Source organism: Symphalangus syndactylus, chromosome 7 (genome assembly GCF_028878055.3).
Source record: "Symphalangus syndactylus isolate Jambi chromosome 7, NHGRI_mSymSyn1-v2.1_pri, whole genome shotgun sequence".
NCBI lineage: Eukaryota > Metazoa > Chordata > Mammalia > Primates > Hylobatidae > Symphalangus > Symphalangus syndactylus.
In genome coordinates this window covers 3,697,331-3,713,209 of record NC_072429.2, presented here as the reverse complement: position 1 = coordinate 3,713,209, position 15,879 = coordinate 3,697,331, and positions in this window count along the sequence as shown.

The window sequence follows — 15,879 nt, the reverse complement described above, 5'->3', positions numbered from 1 at the left end:
AAATTCTTTCTGTTCTGTGCATTCAACTAACAGAGTTGAACCTTACTTTTGATTGAGCCGTTCTGAAACACTCTTTCTGTAGAAACTGCAATTGGACATGCTAAGCGCTAAGAGGCCTATATTGGGAAAAAGAATATCTTCAAATAAAAACTACACAGATGCATTCTGTGAAACTTATTTCTGATCTGTAAATTCAGTTAACAGAGATAAAACATATTTTTGATTGAGCAGTTATGAAACACTCTTTTTGTAGAAAATGCAAGTGGAGATTCGGAGCGCTAAGAGGGTAATAGTGGAAAAAGGAATGTCTTCAAATATAAACTACACAGAAACATTCGGTGAAACTTCTTTCTGATCTGTGCATGCAGCTAACAGAGTTAAACCATACTTTTGATTGAGCAGATCTGAACGCTCTTTCTGTAGAAAATGCAACTGGACATTTGGATCGCTAAGAGCGTAGTAGTGGAAAAAGGAATATATTCAAATATAAACTACACAGAAGCATTCTGTGAAACTTCCTTCTGATCTGAGCATTCAGCTAACAGAGTTAAACCATACTTTTGATTGAGCAGTTTTGAAACACTCTGTCTGTAGAAAATGCAACTGGACATTCGTAGCACTAAGTGGGTAATAGTGGAAAAAAGAATATGTTCAAATATAAACTACACAGAAGCATTGTATGAAACTTCTTTCTATTCTGTGCATTCAACTAACAGAGTTGAACCTTACTTTTGATTGAGCCTTTCTGAAACACTCTTTCTGTAGAAACTGCAATTGGACATTCTGAGCGCTAAGAGGCCTATATTGGGAAAATGAATGCCTACAAATAAAAACTACACAGAAGAATAGTGTGAAACTACTTTCTGTTCTGTTTGTTCAACTAAAAGAGTTGAACCTTTGTTTTGATTGAGCCGTTCTGAAACACTCTTTCTGTAGAAAATGCAAGTGGAGATTCGGAGCGCTAAGAGGGTAATAGTGGAAAAAGGAATGTCTTCAAATATAAACTACACAGAACCATTCGGTGAAACTTCTTTCTGATCTGTGCATTCAGCTAACAGAGTTAAACCATACTTTTGATTGAGCAGATCTGAACAGTCTTTCTGTAGAAAATGCAACTGGACATTTGGAGCGCTCAGCGTAGTAGTGGAAAAAGGAATATATTCAAATATAAACTACACAGAAGCATTCTGTGAAACTTCTTTCTGATCTGAGCATTCAGCTAACAGAGTTAAACCATACTTTTGATTGAGCAGTTTTGAAACACTCTGTCTGTAGAAAATGCAACTGGACATTCGTAGCGCTAAGTGGGTAATAGTGGAAAAAAAATATGTTCAAATATAAACTACACAGAAGCATTGTATGAAACTTCTTTCTGTTCTGTGCATTCAACTAACAGAGTTGAACCTTACTTTTGATTGAGCCGTTCTGAAACACTCTTTCTGTAGAAACTGCAATTGGACATTCTGAGCGCTAAGAGGCCTATATTGGGAAAAAGAATGTCTACAAATAAAAACTACACAGAAGAATTGTGTGAAACTTCTTTCTGTTCTGTTTGTTCAACTAAAAGAGTTGAACCTTAGTTTTGATTGAGCCGTTCTGAAACACTCTTTCTGTAGAAAATGCAAGTGGAGATTCGGAGCGCTAAGAGGGTAATAGTAGAAAAAGGAATGTCTTCAAATATAAACTACACAGAATCATTCGGTGAAAGTTCTTTCTGATCTGTGCATTCAGCTAACAGAGTTAAACCATACTTTTGATTGAGCAGATCTGAACACTCTTTCTGTAGAAAATGCAACTGGACATTTGGAGCGCTAAGAGCGTAGTTGTGGAAAAAGGAATATATTCAAATATAAACTACACAGAAGCATTCTGTGAAACTTCTTTCTGATCTGAGCATTCAGCTAACAGAGTTAAACCATACTTTTGATTGAGCAGTTTTGAAACACTCTGTCTGTAGAAAATGCAACTGGACATTCGTAGCGCTAAGTGGGTAATAGTGGAAAAAAGAATATGTTCAAATATAAACTACACAGAAGCATTGTATGAAACTTCTTTCTGTTCTGTGCATTCAACTAACAGAGTTGAACCTTACTTTTGATTGAGCCGTTCTGAAACACTCTTTCTGTAGAAACTGCAATTGGACATTCTGAGCGCTAAGAGGCCTATATTGGGAAAAAGAATGTCTACAAATAAAAGCTACACAGAAGAATTGTGTGAAACTTCTTTCTGTTCTGTTTGTTCAACTAAAAGAGTTGAACCTTAGTTTTGGTTGAGCCGTTCTGAAACACTCTTTCTGTAGAAAATGCAAGTGGAGATTCGGAGCGCTAAGAGGGTAATAGTGGAAAAAGGAATATATTCAAATATAAACTGCACAGTAGCATTCTGTGAAAATTCTTTCTGTTCTGTGCATTCAACTAACAGAGTTGAACCTTACTTTTGATTGAGCCGTTCTGAAACACTCTTTCTGTAGAAACTGCAATTGGACATGCTAAGCGCTAAGAGGCCTACATTGGGAAAAAGAATATCTTCCAATAAAAACTACACAGATGCATTCTGTGAAACTTATTTCTGATCTGTAAATTCAGTTAACAGAGATAAAACATATTTTTGATTGAGCAGTTATGAAACACTCTTTTTGTAGAAAATGCAAGTGGAGATTCGGAGCGCTAAGAGGGTAATAGTGGAAAAAGGAATGTCTTCAAATATAAACTACACAGAAACATTCGGTGAAACTTCTTTCTGATCTGTGCATGCAGCTAACAGAGTTAAACCACACTTTTGATTGAGCAGATCTGAACGCTCTTTCTGTAGAAAATGCCACTGGACATTTGGATCGCTAAGAGCGTAGTAGTGGAAAAAGGAATATATTCAAATATAAACTACACAGAAGCATTCTGTGAAACTTCCTTCTGATCTGAGCATTCAGCTAACAGAGTTAAACCATACTTTTGATTGAGCAGTTTTGAAACACTCTGTCTGTAGAAAATGCAACTGGACATTCGTAGCACTAAGTGGGTAATAGTGGAAAAAAGAATATGTTCAAATATAAACTACACAGAAGCATTGTATGAAACTTCTTTCTATTCTGTGCATTCAACTAACAGAGTTGAACCTTACTTTTGATTGAGCCTTTCTGAAACACTCTTTCTGTAGAAACTGCAATTGGACATTCTGAGCGCTAAGAGGCCTATATTGGGAAAATGAATGCCTACAAATAAAAACTACACAGAAGAATAGTGTGAAACTACTTTCTGTTCTGTTTGTTCAACTAAAAGAGTTGAACCTTTGTTTTGATTGAGCCGTTCTGAAACACTCTTTCTGTAGAAAATGCAAGTGGAGATTCGGAGCGCTAAGAGGGTAATAGTGGAAAAAGGAATGTCTTCAAATATAAACTACACAGAACCATTCGGTGAAACTTCTTTCTGATCTGTGCATTCAGCTAACAGAGTTAAACCATACTTTTGATTGAGCAGATCTGAACAGTCTTTCTGTAGAAAATGCAACTGGACATTTGGAGCGCTCAGCGTAGTAGTGGAAAAAGGAATATATTCAAATATAAACTACACAGAAGCATTCTGTGAAACTTCTTTCTGATCTGAGCATTCAGCTAACAGAGTTAAACCATACTTTTGATTGAGCAGTTTTGAAACACTCTGTCTGTAGAAAATGCAACTGGACATTCGTAGCGCTAAGTGGGTAATAGTGGAAAAAAGAATATGTTCAAATATAAACTACACAGAAGCATTGTATGAAACTTCTTTCTGTTCAGTGCATTCAACTAACAGAGTTGAACCTTACTTTTGATTGAGCCGTTCTGAAACACTCTTTCTGTAGAAACTGCAATTGGACATTCTGAGCGCTAAGAGGCCTATATTGGGAAAAAGAATGTCTACAAATAAAAACTACACAGAAGAATTGTGTGAAACTTCTTTCTGTTCTGTTTGTTCAACTAAAAGAGTTGAACCTTAGTTTTGATTGAGCCGTTCTGAAACACTCTTTCTGTAGAAAATGCAAGTGGAGATTCGGAGCGCTAAGAGGGTATTAGTGGAAAAAGGAATGTCTCCAAATATAAACTACACAGAATCACTCTGTGAAACTTCTTTCTGATCTGTGCATTCAGCTAACAGAGTTAAACCATACTTTTGATTGAGCAGATCTGAACACTCTTTCTGTAGAAAATGCAACTGGACATTTGGAGCGCTAAGAGAGTAGTAGTGGAAAAAGGAATATATTCAAATATAAACTACACAGAAGCATTCTGTGAAACTTCTTTCTGATCTGAGCATTCAGCTAACAGAGTTAAACCATACTTTTTATTGAGCAGTTTTGAAACACTCTGTCTGTAGAAAATGCAACTGGACATTCGTAGCGCTAAGTGGGTATTAGTGGAAAAAAGAATATGTTCAAATATAAACTACACAGAAGCATTGTATGAAACTTCTTTCTGTTCTGTGCATTCAACTAACAGAGTTGAACCTTACTTTTGATTGAGCCTTTCTGAAACACTCTTTCTGTAGAAACTGCAATTGGACATTCTGAGCGCTAAGAGGCCTATATTGGGAAAAATAATATCTTCAAATAGAAAGTACACAGAAGCATTGTGTGAAACTTATTTCTGATATGTTCATTAAGCTAACAGAGTTAAACCATACTTTTGATTGCGCAGTTCTGAACACTCTTTCTGTAGAAAATGCAAGTGGACATTCGGAGCGCTAAGAGGGTAATAGTGGAAAAAGGAATATATTCAAATATAAACTACACAGTAGCATTCTGTGAAAATTCTTTCTGTTCTGTGCATTCAACTAACAGAGTTGAACCTTACTTTTGATTGAGCCGTTCTGAAACACTCTTTCTGTAGAAACTGCAATTGGACATGCTAAGCGCTAAGAGGCCTATATTGGGAAAAAGAATATCTTCAAATAAAAACTACACAGATGCATTCTGTGAAACTTATTTCTGATCTGTAAATTCAGTTAACAGAGATAAAACATATTTTTGATTGAGCAGTTATGAAACACTCTTTTTGTAGAAAATGCAAGTGGAGATTCGGAGCGCTAAGAGGGTAATAGTGGAAAAAGGAATGTCTTCAAATATAAACTACACAGAAACATTCGGTGAAACTTCTTTCTGATCTGTGCATGCAGCTAACAGAGTTAAACCATACTTTTGATTGAGCAGATCTGAACGCTCTTTCTGTAGAAAATGCAACTGGACATTTGGATCGCTAAGAGCGTAGTAGTGGAAAAAGGAATATATTCAAATATAAACTACACAGAAGCATTCTGTGAAACTTCCTTCTGATCTGAGCATTCAGCTAACAGAGTTAAACCATACTTTTGATTGAGCAGTTTTGAAACACTCTGTCTGTAGAAAATGCAACTGGACATTCGTAGCACTAAGTGGGTAATAGTGGAAAAAAGAATATGTTCAAATATAAACTACACAGAAGCATTGTATGAAACTTCTTTCTATTCTGTGCATTCAACTAACAGAGTTGAACCTTACTTTTGATTGAGCCTTTCTGAAACACTCTTTCTGTAGAAACTGCAATTGGACATTCTGAGCGCTAAGAGGCCTATATTGGGAAAATGAATGCCTACAAATAAAAACTACACAGAAGAATAGTGTGAAACTACTTTCTGTTCTGTTTGTTCAACTAAAAGAGTTGAACCTTTGTTTTGATTGAGCCGTTCTGAAACACTCTTTCTGTAGAAAATGCAAGTGGAGATTCGGAGCGCTAAGAGGGTAATAGTGGAAAAAGGAATGTCTTCAAATATAAACTACACAGAACCATTCGGTGAAACTTCTTTCTGATCTGTGCATTCAGCTAACAGAGTTAAACCATACTTTTGATTGAGCAGATCTGAACAGTCTTTCTGTAGAAAATGCAACTGGACATTTGGAGCGCTCAGCGTAGTAGTGGAAAAAGGAATATATTCAAATATAAACTACACAGAAGCATTCTGTGAAACTTCTTTCTGATCTGAGCATTCAGCTAACAGAGTTAAACCATACTTTTGATTGAGCAGTTTTGAAACACTCTGTCTGTAGAAAATGCAACTGGACATTCGTAGCGCTAAGTGGGTAATAGTGGAAAAAAAATATGTTCAAATATAAACTACACAGAAGCATTGTATGAAACTTCTTTCTGTTCTGTGCATTCAACTAACAGAGTTGAACCTTACTTTTGATTGAGCCGTTCTGAAACACTCTTTCTGTAGAAACTGCAATTGGACATTCTGAGCGCTAAGAGGCCTATATTGGGAAAAAGAATGTCTACAAATAAAAACTACACAGAAGAATTGTGTGAAACTTCTTTCTGTTCTGTTTGTTCAACTAAAAGAGTTGAACCTTAGTTTTGATTGAGCCGTTCTGAAACACTCTTTCTGTAGAAAATGCAAGTGGAGATTCGGAGCGCTAAGAGGGTAATAGTGGAAAAAGGAATGTCTCCAAATATAAACTACACAGAATCACTCTGTGAAACTTCTTTCTGATCTGTGCATTCAGCTAACAGAGTTAAACCATACTTTTGATTGAGCAGATCTGAACACTCTTTCTGTAGAAAATGCAACTGGACATTTGGAGCGCTAAGAGAGTAGTAGTGGAAAAAGGAATATATTCAAATATAAACTACACAGAAGCATTCTGTGAAACTTCTTTCTGATCTGAGCATTCAGCTAACAGAGTTAAACCATACTTTTTATTGAGCAGTTTTGAAACACTCTGTCTGTAGAAAATGCAACTGGACATTCGTAGCGCTAAGTGGGTAATAGTGGAAAAAAGAATATGTTCAAATATAAACTACACAGAAGCATTGTATGAAACTTCTTTCTGTTCTGTGCATTCAACTAACAGAGTTGAACCTTACTTTTGATTGAGCCTTTCTGAAACACTCTTTCTGTAGAAACTGCAATTGGACATTCTGAGCGCTAAGAGGCCTATATTGGGAAAAATAATATCTTCAAATAAAAACTACACAGAAGCATTGTGTGAAACTTATTACTGATATGTTCATTAAGCTAACAGAGTTAAACCATACTTTTGATTGCGCAGTTCTGAACACTCTTTCTGTAGAAAATGCAAGTGGACATTCGGAGCGCTAAGAGGGTAATAGTGGAAAAAGGAATATATTCAAATATAAACTACACAGTAGCATTCTGTGAAAATTCTTTCTGTTCTGTGCATTCAACTAACAGAGTTGAACCTTACTTTTGATTGAGCCGTTCTGAAACACTCTTTCTGTAGAAACTGCAATTGGACATGCTAAGCGCTAAGAGGCCTATATTGGGAAAAAGAATATCTTCAAATAAAAACTACACAGATGCATTCTGTGAAACTTATTTCTGATCCGTAAATTCAGTTAACAGAGATAAAACATATTTTTGATTGAGCAGTTATGAAACACTCTTTTTGTAGAAAATGCAAGTGGAGATTCGGATCGCTAAGAGGGTAATAGTGGAAAAAGGAATGTCTTCAAATATAAACTACACAGAATCATTCGGTGAAACTTATTTCTGATCTGTGCATTCAGCTAACAGAGTTAAACCATACTTTTGATTGAGCAGATCTGAACACTCTTTCTGTAGAAAATGCAACTGGACATTTGGAGCGCTAAGAGCGTAGTAGTGGAAAAAGGAATATATTCAAATATAAACTACACAGAAGCATTCTGTGAAACTTCTTTCTGATCTGAGCATTCAGCTATCAGAGTTAAACCATAATTTTGATTGAGCAGTTTTGAAACACTCTGTCTGTAGAAAATGCAACTGGACATTCGTAGCACTAAGTGGGTAATAGTGGAAAAAAGAATATGTTCAAATATAAACTACACAGAAGCATTGTATGAAACTTCTTTCTGTTCTGTGCATTCAACTAACAGAGTTGAACCTTACTTTTGATTGAGCCTTTCTGAAACACTCTTTCTGTAGAAACTGCAATTGGACATTCTGAGCGCTAAGAGGCCTATATTGGGAAAACGAATGCCTACAAATAAAAACTACACAGAAGAATTGTGTGAAACTTCTTTCTGTTCTGTTTGTTCAACTAAAAGAGTTGAACCTTTGTTTTGATTGAGCCGTTCTGAAACACTCTTTCTGTAGAAAATGCAAGTGGAGATTCGGAGCGCTAAGAGGGTAATAGTGGAAAAAGGAATGTCTTCAAATATAAACTACACAGAATCATTCGGTGAAACTTCTTTCTGATCTGTGCATTCAGCTAACAGAGTTAAACCATAGTTTTGATTGAGCCGATCTGAACAGTCTTTCTGTAGAAAATGCAACTGGACATTTGGAGCGCTCAGCGTAGTAGTGGAAAAAGGAATATATTCAAATATCAACTACACAGAGGCATTCTGTGAAACTTCTTTCTGATCTGAGCATTCAGCTAACAGAGTTAAACCATACTTTTGATTGAGCAGTTTTGAAACACTCTGTCTGTGGAAAATGCAACTGGACATTCGTAGCGCTAAGTGGGTAATAGTGGAAAATAGAATATGTTCAAATATAAACTACACAGAAGCATTGTATGAAACTTCTTTCTGTTCTGTGCATTCAACTAACAGAGTTGAACCTTACTTTTGATTGAGCCGTTCTGAAACACTCTTTCTGTAGAAACTGCAATTGGACATTCTGAGCGCTAAGAGGCCTATATTGGGAAAAAGAATGTCTACAAATAAAAACTACACAGAAGAGTTGTGTGAAACTTCTTTCTGTTCTGTTTGTTCAACGAAAAGAGTTGAACCTTAGTTTTGATTGAGCCGTTCTGAAACACTCTTTCTGTAGAAAATGCAAGTGGAGATTCGGAGCGCTAAGAGGGTAACAGTGGAAAAAGGAATGTCTCCAAATATAAACTACACAGAATCATTCTGTGAAACTTCTTTCTGATCTGTGCATTCAGCTAACAGATTTAAACCATACTTTTGATTGAGCAGATCTGAACACTCTTTCTGTAGAAAATGCAAGTGGACATTCGGAGCGCTAAGAGGGTAATAGCGGAAAAAGGAATATATTCAAATGTAAACTACACAGTAGCATTCTGTGAAAATTCTTTCTGTTCTGTGCATTAAACTAACAGAGTTGAACCTTACTTTTGATTGAGCCGTTCTGAAACAATCTTTCTGCAGAAACTGCAATTGGACATGCTAAGCGCTAAGAGGCCTACATTGGGAAAAAGAATATCTTCAAATAAAAACTACACAGATGCATTCTGTGAAACTTATTTCTGATCTGTAAATTCAGTTAACAGAGATAAAACATATTTTTGATTGAGCAGTTATGAAACACTCTTTTTGTAGAAAATGCAAGTGGAGATTCGGAGCGCTAAGAAGTTAATAGTGGAAAAAGGAATGTCTTCAAATATAAACTACACAGAATCATTCGGTGAAAGTTCTTTCTGATCTGTGCATTCAGCTAACAGAGTTAAACCATACTTTTGATTGAGCAGATCTGAACACTCTTTCTGTAGAAAATGCAACTGGACATTTGGAGCGCTAAGAGCGTAGTTGTGGAAAAAGGAATATATTCCAATATAAACTACACAGAAGCATTCTGTGAAACTTCTTTCTGATCTGAGCATTCAGCTAACAGAGTTAAACCATACTTTTGATTGAGCAGTTTTGAAACACTCTGTCTGTAGAAAATGCAACTGGACATTCGTAGCGCTAAGTGGGTAATAGTGGAAAAAAGAATATGTTCAAATATAAACTACACAGAAGCATTGTATGAAACTTCTTTCTGTTCTGTGCATTCAACTAACAGAGTTGAACCTTACTTTTGATTGAGCCGTTCTGAAACACTCTTTCTGTAGAAACTGCAATTGGACATTCTGAGCGCTAAGAGGCCTATATTGGGAAAAAGAATGTCTACAAATAAAAACTACACAGAAGAATTGTGTGAAACTTCTTTCTGTTCTGTTTGTTCAACTAAAAGAGTTGAACCTTAGTTTTGGTTGAGCCGTTCTGAAACACTCTTTCTGTAGAAAATGCAAGTGGAGATTCGGAGCGCTAAGAGGGTAATAGTGGAAAAAGGAAAATATTCAAATATAAACTGCACAGTAGCATTCTGTGAAAATTCTTTCTGTTCTGTGCATTCAACTAACAGAGTTGAACCTTACTTTTGATTGAGCCGCTCTGAAACACTCTTTCTGTAGAAACTGCAATTGGACATGCTAAGCGCTAAGAGGCCTACATTGGGAAAAAGAATATCTTCCAATAAAAACTACACAGATGCATTCTGTGAAACTTATTTCTGATCTGTAAATTCAGTTAACAGAGATAAAACATATTTTTGATTGAGCAGTTATGAAACACTCTTTTTGTAGAAAATGCAAGTGGAGATTCGGAGCGCTAAGTGGGTAATAGTGGAAAAAGGAATGTCTTCAAATATAAACTACACAGAATCATTCGGTGAAACTTCTTTCTGATCTGTGCATTCAGCTAACAGAGTTAAACCATAGTTTTGATTGAGCAGATCTGAACACTCTTTCTGTAGAAAATGTAACTGGACATTTGGAGCGCTAAGAGCGTAGTAGTGGAAAAAGGAATATATTCAAATATAAACTACACAGAAGCATTCTGTGAAACTTCTTTCTGATCTGAGCATTCAGCTAACAGAGTTAAACCATACTTTTGATTGAGCAGTTTTGAAACACTCTGTCTGTAGAAAATGCAACTGGACATTCGTAGCGCTAAGTGGGTAATAGTGGAAAAAAGAATATGTTCAAATATAAACTACACAGAAGCATTGTATGAAACTTCTTTCTGTTCTGTGCATTCAACTAACAGAGTTGAACCTTACTTTTGATTGAGCCGTTCTGAAACACTTTTTCTGTAGAAACTGCAATTGGACATTCTGAGCGCTAAGAGGCCTATATTGGGAAAAAGAATGTCTACAAATAAAAACTACACAGAAGAATTTTGTGAAACTTCTTTCTGTTCTGTTTGTTCAACTAAAAGACTTGAACCTTAGTTTTGATTGAGCCGTTCTGAAACACTCTTTCTGTAGAAAATGCAAGTGGAGATTCGGAGCGCTAAGAGGGTAATAGTGGAAAAAGGAATGTCTCCAAATATAAACTACACAGAAACATTCTGTGAAACTTCTTTCTGATCTGTGCATTCAGCTAACAGAGTTAAACCATACTTTTGATTGAGCAGATCTGAACACTCTTTCTGTAGAAAATGCAACTGGACATTTGGAGCGCTAAGAGAGTAGTAGTGGAAAAAGGAATATATTCAAATATAAACTACACAGAAGCATTCTGTGAAACTTCTTTCTGATCTGAGCATTCAGCTAACAGAGTTAAACCATACTTTTGATTGAGCAGTTTTGAAACACTCTGTCTGTAGAAAATGCAACTGGACATTCGTAGCGCTAAGTGGGTAATAGTGGAAAAAAGAATATGTTCAAATATAAACTACACAGAAGCATTGTATGAAACTTCTTTCTGTTCTGTGCATTCAACCAACAGAGTTGAAACTTACTTTTGATTGAGCCTTTCTGAAACACTCTTTCTGTAGAAACTGCAATTGGACATTCTGAGCGCTAAGAGGCCTATATTGGGAAAAATAATATCTTCAAATAAAAACTACACAGAAGCATTGTGTGAAACTTATTTCTGATATGTTCATTAAGCTAACAGAGTTAAACCATACTTTTGATTGCGCAGTTCTGAACACTCTTTCTGTAGAAAATGCAAGTGGACACTCTGAGCGCTAAGAGGGTAATAGTGGAAAAAGGAATATATTCAAATATAAACTGCACAGTAGCATTCTGTGAAAATTCTTTCTGTTCTGTGCATTCAACTAACAGAGTTGAACCTTACTTTTGATTGAGCCGTTCTGAAACACTCTTTCTGTAGAAACTGCAATTGGACATTCTAAGCGCTAAGAGGCCTACAGTGGGAAAAAGAATATCTTCCAATAAAAACTACACAGATGCATTCTGTGAAACTTATTTCTGATCTGTAAATTCAGTTAACAGAGATAAAACATATTTTTGATTGAGCAGTTATGAAACACTCTTTTTGTAGAAAATGCAAGTGGAGATTCGGAGCGCTAAGTGGGTAATAGTGGAAAAAGGAATGTCTTCAAATATAAACTACACAGAATCATTCGGTGAAACTTCTTTCTGATCTGTGCATTCAGCTAACAGAGTTAAACCATACTTTTGATTGAGCAGATCTGAACACTCTTTCTGTAGAAAATGCAACTGGACATTTGGAGCGCTAAGAGCGTAGTAGTGGAAAAAGGAATATATTCAAATATAAACTACACAGAAGCATTCTGTGAAACTTCTTTCTGATCTGAGCATTCAGCTAACAGAGTTAAACCATACTTTGGATTGAGCAGTTTTGAAACACTCTGTCTGTAGAAAATGCAACTGGACATTCGTAGCGCTAAGTGGGTAATAGTGGAAAAAAGAATATGTTCAAATATAAACTACACAGAAGCATTGTATGAAACTTCTTTCTGTTCTGTGCATTCAACTAACAGAGTTGAACCTTACTTTTGATTGAGCCGTTCTGAAACACTCTTTCTGTAGAAACTGCAATTGGACATTCTGAGCGCTAAGAGGCCTATATTGGGAAAAAGTATGTCTACAAATAAAAACTACACAGAAGAATTTTGTGAAACTTCTTTCTGTTCTGTTTGTCCAACTAAAAGAGTTGAACCTTAGTTATGATTGAGCCGTTCTCAAACACTCTTTCTGTAGAAAATGCAAGTGGAGATTCGGAGCGCTAAGAGGGTAATAGTGGAAAAAGGAATGTCTCCAAATATAAACTACACAGAATCATTCTGTGAAACTTCTTTCTGATCTGTGCATTCAGCTAACAGAGTTAAACCATACTTTTGATTGAGCAGATCTGAACACTCTTTCTGTAGATAATGCAACTGGACATTTGGAGCGCTAAGAGAGTAGTAGTGGAAAAAGGAATATATTCAAATATAAACTACACAGAAGCATTCTGTGAAACTTCTTTCTGATCTGAGCATTCAGCTAACAGAGTTAAACCATACTTTTGATTGAGCAGTTTTGAAACACTCTGTCTGTAGAAAATGCAACTGGACATTCGTAGCGCTAAGTGGGTAATAGTGGAAAAAAGAATATGTTCAAATATAAACTACACAGAAGCATTGTATGAAACTTCTTTCTGTTCTGTGCATTCAACCAACAGAGTTGAACCTTACTTTTGATTGAGCCTTTCTGAAACACTCTTTCTGTAGAAACTGCAATTGGACATTCTGAGCGCTAAGAGGCCTATATTGGGAAAAATAATATCTTCAAATAAAAACTACACAGAAGCATTGTGTGAAATTTATTTCTGATATGTTCATTAAGCTAACAGAGTTAAACCATACTTTTGATTGCGCAGTTCTGAACACTCTTTCTGTAGAAAATGCAAGTGGACATTCGGAGCGCTAAGATGGTAATAGTGGAAAAAGGAATATATTCAAATAAAAACTACACAGTAGCATTCTGTGAAAGTTCTTTCTGTTCTGCGCATTCAACTAACAGAGTTGAACCTTACTTTTGATTGAGCCGTTCTGAAACACTCTTTCTGTAGAAACTGCAATTGGACATGCTAAGCGCTAAGAGGCCTACATTGGGAAAAAGAATATCTTCAAATAAAAACTACACAGATGCATTCTGTGAAACTTATTTCTGATCTGTAAATTCAGTTAACAGAGATAAAACATATTTTTGATTGAGCAGTTATGAAACACTCTTTTTGTAGAAAATGCAAGTGGAGATTCGGAGCGCTAAGTGGGTAATTGTGGAAAAAGGAATGTCTTCAAATATAAACTACACAGAATCATTTGGTGAAACTTGTTTCTGATCTGTGCATTCAGCTAACAGAGTTAAACCATACTTTTGATTGAGCAGATCTGAACACTCTTTTTGTAGGAAATGCAACTGGACATTTGGAGCGCTAAGAGCGTAGTAGTGGAAAAAGGAATATATTCAAATATAAACTACACAGAAGCATTCTGTGAAACTTCTTTCTGATCTGAGCATTCAGCTAACAGAGTTAAACCATACTTTTGATTGAGCAGTTTTGAAACACTCTGTCTGTAGAAAATGCAACTGGACATTCGTAGCGCTAAGTGGGTAATAGTGGAAAAAAGAATATGTTCAAATATAAACTACACAGAAGCATTGTATGAAACTTCTTTCTGTTCTGTGCATTCAACTAACAGAGTTGAACCTTACTTTTGATTGAGCCGTTCTGAAACACTCTTTCTGTAGAAACTGCAATTGGACATTCTGAGCGCTAAGAGGCCTATATTGGGAAAAAGAATGTCTACAAATAAAAACTACACAGAAGAATTGTGTGAAACTTCTTTCTGATATGTTCATTAAGCTAACAGAGTTGAACCTTAGTTTTGATTGCGCAGTTCTGAACACTCTTTCTGTAGAAAATGCAAGTGGACACTCTGAGCGCTAAGAGGGTAATAGTGGAAAAAGGAATATATTCAAATATAAACTGCACAGTAGCATTCTGTGAAAATTCTTTCTGTTCTGTGCATTCAACTAACAGAGTTGAACCTTACTTTTGATTGAGCCGTTCTGAAACACTCTTTCTGTAGAAACTGCAATTGGACATTCTAAGCGCTAAGAGGCCTACAGTGGGAAAAAGAATATCTTCCAATAAAAACTACACAGATGCATTCTGTGAAACTTATTTCTGATCTGTAAATTCAGTTAACAGAGATAAAACATATTTTTGATTGAGCAGTTATGAAACACTCTTTTTGTAGAAAATGCAAGTGGAGATTCGGAGCGCTAAGTGGGTAATAGTGGAAAAAGGAATGTCTTCAAATATAAACTACACAGAATCATTCGGTGAAACTTCTTTCTGATCTGTGCATTCAGCTAACAGAGTTAAACCATACTTTTGATTGAGCAGATCTGAACACTCTTTCTGTAGAAAATGCAACTGGACATTTGGAGCGCTAAGAGCGTAGTAGTGGAAAAAGGAATATATTCAAATATAAACTACACAGAAGCATTCTGTGAAACTTCTTTCTGATCTGAGCATTCAGCTAACAGAGTTAAACCATACTTTGGATTGAGCAGTTTTGAAACACTCTGTCTGTAGAAAATGCAACTGGACATTCGTAGCGCTAAGTGGGTAATAGTGGAAAAAAGAATATGTTCAAATATAAACTACACAGAAGCATTGTATGAAACTTCTTTCTGTTCTGTGCATTCAACTAACAGAGTTGAACCTTACTTTTGATTGAGCCGTTCTGAAACACTCTTTCTGTAGAAACTGCAATTGGACATTCTGAGCGCTAAGAGGCCTATATTGGGAAAAAGTATGTCTACAAATAAAAACTACACAGAAGAATTTTGTGAAACTTCTTTCTGTTCTGTTTGTCCAACTAAAAGAGTTGAACCTTAGTTATGATTGAGCCGTTCTCAAACACTCTTTCTGTAGAAAATGCAAGTGGAGATTCGGAGCGCTAAGAGGGTAATAGTGGAAAAAGGAATGTCTCCAAATATAAACTACACAGAATCATTCTGTGAAACTTCTTTCTGATCTGTGCATTCAGCTAACAGAGTTAAACCATACTTTTGATTGAGCAGATCTGAACACTCTTTCTGTAGATAATGCAACTGGACATTTGGAGCGCTAAGAGAGTAGTAGTGGAAAAAGGAATATATTCAAATATAAACTACACAGAAGCATTCTGTGAAACTTCTTTCTGATCTGAGCATTCAGCTAACAGAGTTAAACCATACTTTTGATTGAGCAGTTTTGAAACACTCTGTCTGTAGAAAATGCAACTGGACATTCGTAGCGCTAAGTGGGTAATAGTGGAAAAAAGAATATGTTCAAATATAAACTACACAGAAGCATTGTATGAAACTTCTTTCT